The following is a 6,972-nucleotide window of genomic DNA, read 5'->3' as shown; positions in this document are numbered from 1 at the left end:
TGAGCCTGCGCTCTAGAGCCCGCGTGCCACAGCTACTGAGCCCGCGTGCCACAACTACTGAAGCCCACGTGCCTAGAGTCCGTGCTCCGCAACAAGAGAAGCCACGGCAATGAGAAGCTCGCGCACCGCAGCAACGAAGAGTAGCCCCCGCTGGCCTCAACTTGAGAAAGCCCGTGTGCAGCAACAAACAAAGACCCAACACAGCCAAAAATAAATAAATAAATTCATTTTTAAAAAAATCTTTTATCAAAGCTGAAAAGAAAAATATCTTTCAATAGCAAAAACCCTTTGACCTCAGATATGCTCCGCATCAAGTTTTCAGAGAAAGTAACATCATAAATAGAACAAACCAGAAAACTCTCAGACTGTTAAACTTCATCACTGGCTTTTAGCAAGGACAATGTAAAGCAAAGATCTTCATATGGTCACACATGGTAACAACAGACATAACCTATAAATCATGCATATTTTCACAGTAACAATGATGGCTTGTGGCTTCTATAATCGGCAACCACCAGAGTGTCTGATCTCATATATTGGAGCAATTCCGCCATTCCATTCCTTACACATCAGCAATGATCTATAATGAATGTGATGGATCAGATACCCAAATACATGCCATGATAATACCATGTAAAGTAAATATCAAACATGAAGCTAATTAGTGCAGAAATACCATTTGACTCTTTCATAGTTCCAATCTTTGCAAATAATTGTTATCAAGATAGATTATTACTACTGCAAGGGTACTTTGTATATATGTAACATATTTTTCCTGATCTAAACCTGTAACTTAATTTAAAAAATGTAATTCACAATAAATACATTTTGCATCACAGCCTAGTACAAATACACCTATACATATATATACATAAATGAAACCAAAGTTCTGCACAATAGTACTTATCCATGCTATTTTTGATGTACTCTATCGTCTATTCTAGTCTAATCTTTTAGAAAAATGCTGGTCTGGACTTACTAAATTGGTTTACTGACCTATTAATGGATTATGAGCACAATTTACAGTGCCCAAACCAACCTAACTGGATCAACTTACCCTTTCTACAACTCCACATACTACTTAGATGTTTCGTCTCCTCATTTCAGTTGATGTAAAGACATTTTCTGATGGGGTAAAAGAAAAATTGGAGTAAGCATCAGATATCGGAGGGTGGTTTAGGCCTCCAAACTATGACTATGGGGAATAGGATAGGTGCCTTTTTCATTTTTGAGGTCCCAGCACCCAGATCTCATACTGGGTCTACGCACATACTGGGGTCCTTGATAAATTCTGTTGAATTTTTAGAGTTAATAAAAGGGTATTGTTAGAGTTTGTTTAAAGTAACATAGGTATAATAACTTTCACCTGAGAAAAAGCCCACAGAGAAAGATGTCCTGGACAGGAGTACAAGGCCACAGTGGCCTGTGGAATCAAGTCTAGGCCTTCAGTCCACTTACCGACAGTCTCTGAGGTTCCCTTACTTCGAACTCGGCAGAAATCTGGGCTTGTCCTCTACTCAACTGGGTGAGAAGATGGAGCCAACCCAGCAATTCACAAAAACCCATGAAGGCAAAGACAAAAAATGAAGGCAAAGATGGAAACCTGCTTGGCACTGTAGCCCTGGGACGCGCCTAACCGACTTTGCAAGGCCTGGTAAGCAGGGGCTGCAGCAGGAGGGGCAGAGACTCGGCCTAGGACCCGGCCTCGGCCTGTGTGGGGACAGGTAGCCAGACTCGGCCTCGGCCTGGGCGAGGAAGGGGCCCGGTACACAGCCTGCGTGGGGACAGGGGCACAGCCTTGGCCTGCGTGGGCACAGGGACCCAGACTCGGCCTCGGCCTGTGCAGCAACGTCTCCCAGCGGTGAGGTCGGGCCCGCCCGGCGCACACCCGGCCGCAGGGCCCCTGAGCCGCATCCTTCCCACGCACCTTTCTCCTCCTTTGTCCTGAGGCCGAGGCTCCAATCGCTAAGCCGGCCTGGGTGGTCAGCGCAGAGGTGCATCCTGGGATGCGGGCCGCTCGAGGCCTGAGGGCGTGGGACCCCTGGGTGGGGCCGAGAGGGCGCCCCAACAGGCCAGCACGCTGCACCGTAATAACAACAGCTTGCTTTTGGTGGCAGGAATTTACCTGGGCCTACACCTCTCCTAAGAGGCACACTGACCTCGTAAACACAGGCATGTAACGGAGGGGTTAAGTAACTTGCCCAAGCTACACAGCTCGTACATAGCACAGCTGGGGCTCGAATCTCGGTTTTTTGTGAGTCCAAACCCAGTGCCCTTGCAACTCAACTACACAACGTTTCTAGGGGGAAAATAACATTGTAACTGGCCTACAGACTGTTCACAATTCGGGGGGTAGGGAGAGAACGAGGAAACTTCTAGAATAATTACATAAACCCACGTCTGCAGTGATCTCTCATTACAAGGTTGAATTAACAGAGATAGATCATAAATAGAAGATAGATAAAATGGGGCAATGAAAAAAACCCCTCCAGTAAAAGGGGGAGTATTATTCCTCTGAATATTTTATTAAATATAAACCTATGAAAATCATTTATAGAGAAGATAGTATAGTGTAGTAAGGAAAACAGGCTTTGAAGCCAGACAGCCCTGGGTTTAAACTACGACTCTTCAACTTATTAATTTTGGGATGTGTGACTTTGGGCTTTTTAATAGTCCTTTTAAATGCTATTTTCCTCATGAGTAAAATAAGGATAATAATTGCTCCTTGCAGGGTGTCCTGACGATTAAATGAGGGGGAAAAAAGTCTAGAAAGCATTTAGCATAATATCTGGAAAAATTAAGCACTCAGAAAATGACAGCTATTTTTACTATTTGAGTGCACAAAAATGTAGAAAATTATGTTCTTAATAATGAGCAACTTAATGATTAAGTCTTATTAAGTGCTAAGTCTTAATTAGTTCTCCATGAAATAAAAACTAAAAGGCATCATGGAGAGCTCAGGATGAGATAAGAAAAAAAGGAGTTGGGATGCAGGTAATATATGAATAGAGATGGATGAAAGGAGATTTCAAGGAAGTAGAAAAATAACCATAATTTTAACACCTGCTTTGGAGGTGATGATGAGCTGAACTGACATTGGAGAAGATCAAATCAGGTATGAAGAAGGAAAGAGTTCAGATATTCCACCAGAACACTCAGAAAAAAGAACAAAGATGAGGGTGTTAAGAGAGGAAAGTAAGCATGGAGATTAGAAAGCAGAAACTTAATCTACAAATGATGATTTAAAAATGAAATGTAAAGAATACTGAAGGAATGGCAAAAGAGAACCTAGAAAACGTATCTGGGATGGTATTTAAGACTCATCTTGTTCTAGGCAAGAATAATCAAAAGAGAACCAGATGTAGTCAGAACTTCAGGAAATTTCTGGATTTCAAGGACAAGAAATTATTTTGGACGCATCCATCAGAAAATCAGTTAACCTAAAAATAATCAAATGAGGATGGTCTCAGCTTTCTTCTCCAGAAGCTAAGGATAGAAAACAAGAGCAAAATGGCAATGGTTTAAGAAAAGTTGTGACACAAAAACTATTCTCAAACAATTTGTTATTCAGGTCAACAAAGGAATGGCAACCAAAAGACACTCCGATATACGAGGTCTCAGAAAATATATCCCCCTTCCTAGAATAATTTCTGAGAGACATACCCTAGACTTCCTTCTTGGAAACATTACCCAAGAGGAACCAAAATTGAGATTAGTTCATTGGACAGATTGTGAAACAGAGTTAAGACAAAGTAATAAATAAATATAATGGTGATAATAAAATGGAATGTAAAAGGCAAAAGTAAAATTGGGAGAAGCTATATAATGTACAAATTTGGGGGGAACAGCAATTTGGTTTATGAATTCAGATGAAATTAACAATGGCCAGAAAACTGGAGGGGGCAGGAAAAGTGAAAGTGAACTAAATTTGCATATAATGGAGTCCACACTTATGGCTTCAGTCTTGGCTTTGATGAAAAAGGAATTTTCAAACTTTTTTTGGAAAGCATAAAAGGTAATGATTTGTATAGTTAAAAAAGTAGGTATGTTTTCCAAATAACTACAAGTCTTAGTACAAATTACTAAACAGCCCATCTGCAACCCAAGAGAAAACAAAGGAAATAACAAGAAAGAATAAACTGTAATGGCAAAAATGTAATTTATGACAAGAAAAATCATTTTAAGGTTAAAATTATGCTATACTTCAGTAAAAAGAAACAACTTTTCAACTATTAAAAGGGAACAACTTTTTGATTGTTTATAATATAAAGTCCATTTATTTATTGTCTGCTGCTTGTACAAAGAGCTCATACCCAAAGGTTTAGATTAAAAGTCACATAATACAGTTGGAACCTCAAACCCTGGTCTTGGATGGTCCCAAAGCACTTTTCTTGAGATATTACAGTGATTTTTTTTCATCAGCTGGTTCACAAATCAAGTTGCACAGCCCCGGTGTATAACACAGATGGCATAAGAGTTCTAGCATCATGTTTTCTACTTATCACTGTCCCACATGGCATGCTACTGTGTTTGTGAGTCCAGCCTCCCATGGTGGGTATGTCACCACTGACCTATATAACACCTGGAATGACATACCTTTGCTGCAGATGGCCCTTTGCTACCCTCCATAACAGACTATTAAAGAACAAAATTAACAATACTGTTAACTAACTTTTTATAATGCTGTTAAAAGAAATACTTCTGATGGAATCTTGGTTGTTTCTTCTCTCTCCATGCCAATCTAGGAAGTGCAGAGTGCTGTTCAAGATCCATTTCCAAATCCTCATCTGAAGGTGTCCTGACATACTTTTATGTCCATACGGACCTTTCAGAGAATTAGGCTGTTTGTGATTACTCCTAAATGTTACTCTGATTTCACTCTTAGTTTTTAATAAAACTCATTCATATAAAGCTGTTGCCAATCAATGTTATTTTCTAGTTCACCACTCATTTTCACTTCCATATAACCATCAAATCATTCATTATACATATTAAAAGTGACACACGAGGACATATGCCATATTCAAGCAAAGAATGCTACATGACAGCAAAAATGATTTACTTGTCAACAATCTAGTAAGGAGAATCTTTCCACTTTATTACAGAAAAAAATAGCAAAATCAGAAAAAAATTTAAAGGAAAATCGGCAGTCAAAAATCCAATTCTATTTTACAGTAGTGGGCTATACTACTCTTATGTTTTACAGAAATGAACAAACAAAGTCAGCAATTTAGAAATGGAACATAAACTTCCTTTCTTAGCAAATAAAAAAATGTTTAGCTGCAGGAAAACCTGTGCTTCCTTATTATAGTTTGTTAAATAACTTAAAAAACAAAGTCAGAAGCAATCATAAATGTGCTGCTGGTGTGTTCACTTTGTGGACCTCAAGGGAGAAATGTGTCTGGCAGGAGGTCTAAAGCACTTAAAAAAAAACCCCACATGCTATCATGATGCAAGAGACAATCCCAATCCCCACTCCTAGACAATATCTTTAATGTAAACCCATGTTTTAAACTCTACGGCTTTCAATGATTAGGTAGACTCTTGTCTCAAACCAGACTAAAAACACCTGAACTTTTCTCGCTGCAAAGGAAGTCATACCCTGATCACATTCCATTTCTCAGTTCTTCTAAGTATTAGAAAACTGTACTTTCTTTGAAAAAATAGCAAAAGTCCCAAAGAGAAAAAAAAACCCACAAGCAATCCAGGGTATATATAAACATATATTTTACCCAACACAGTGAGTAACTGTACTACAGTTTAGTCAATCTACTTGAAAAGGTTAATGTCAATGGCAAATTTAGAAGGGGATACCTGTTTTTTCTATATCTTAAAAAATATACTAGTGAGCTGTATAATTAGGAGGGGATACATGGGGTTAACTGTAAACGCTTTGATCTGCTTTGTTCAGCTCCACTTTCCTTAGAATAATTAGAAAAACTTACAATTGGCTTGCCAGTCTGACCTATAATAATATAGTCAGAAAAGGCATTTTATCAACCACAATTTTCAAATGAGTATTTTAATATAAGCAAGACAACTCTATACGGTGTCACAAATGACAATTCATAAAAGACCAATTAAAGTTCAGTATTTAGGTCAAGTTTTCCAAACCCCTGGGCAGTCCAAGTAGGCTAAATGCAGCATGAGTGGGCCACATGTGCCCTGAGGAGAGGTCAGGAGGCAGGTCAGAGTCCCAGCAGGTGCTTGGTGACCACAATGTTGCCTCTGGGGGTGGCATTCAAATCAGTGATGACACAGTCATTTCACAGGTGCCACAACAAATCCTAGTATTCAGATGGCACAGAGAACACAAATAAGTTGAAAATCACTGTCCTGGTGGTTTCTACCTCCTCTCCCTCTCCTCTCTCCGGGTCCAACTAAAGCTGATTTGTCACAAGTGACCAACAGCTTCCTGATGGTCAAAACGCCCAGCGTTTTCTTCTCAGATACTAAACTCCATATACATTTCCCTTCTCAAAGCCCTACCTGACCTTAGTTTCTGCAAAGTATTTTTTGTTCTCTGGCCTCTGTAATTTTTTTCACTTTCCTTCTTCATCCAGACCTCTTTCCCCTCCTCTCCCTAGTCTCAGGGAAATCAGACTTCTCCTGTGATTTTCATAATGCATAGGCAAATGACTCCTATGTCTTGCTCTAACGCTTATCTTCTCATTTTCAACACAGGATTTCTATCTGTCTGCTGGGCATCAATGTGTGCTGAAGACAGTGACAAGTCACTCAGGTAAAGATGGAACTCATTTTCCTTCTCGAGACTGTAACGATCTACTTCCCCTACTTCCGTGAACAGCAGCAGCTGCATCTCCACCGTGCACGTGCGAGTGAGAAAACAGCTCCTGTCTCAGACTGATCCTCTCCCTCCTTTGTAAAATTTAGGTGTTATATTTTTTCCAGTTATATATTCACACATTGTTGAAAGACTCAGTCTTCCAGTTCTGGAAATTTTTCCTGGAT

This window comes from Kogia breviceps, chromosome 3, assembly GCF_026419965.1.
Source record: "Kogia breviceps isolate mKogBre1 chromosome 3, mKogBre1 haplotype 1, whole genome shotgun sequence".
NCBI lineage: Eukaryota > Metazoa > Chordata > Mammalia > Artiodactyla > Physeteridae > Kogia > Kogia breviceps.
The sequence above is the reverse complement of the archived record's forward strand: the minus strand, read 5'-3'. Positions refer to the sequence as shown.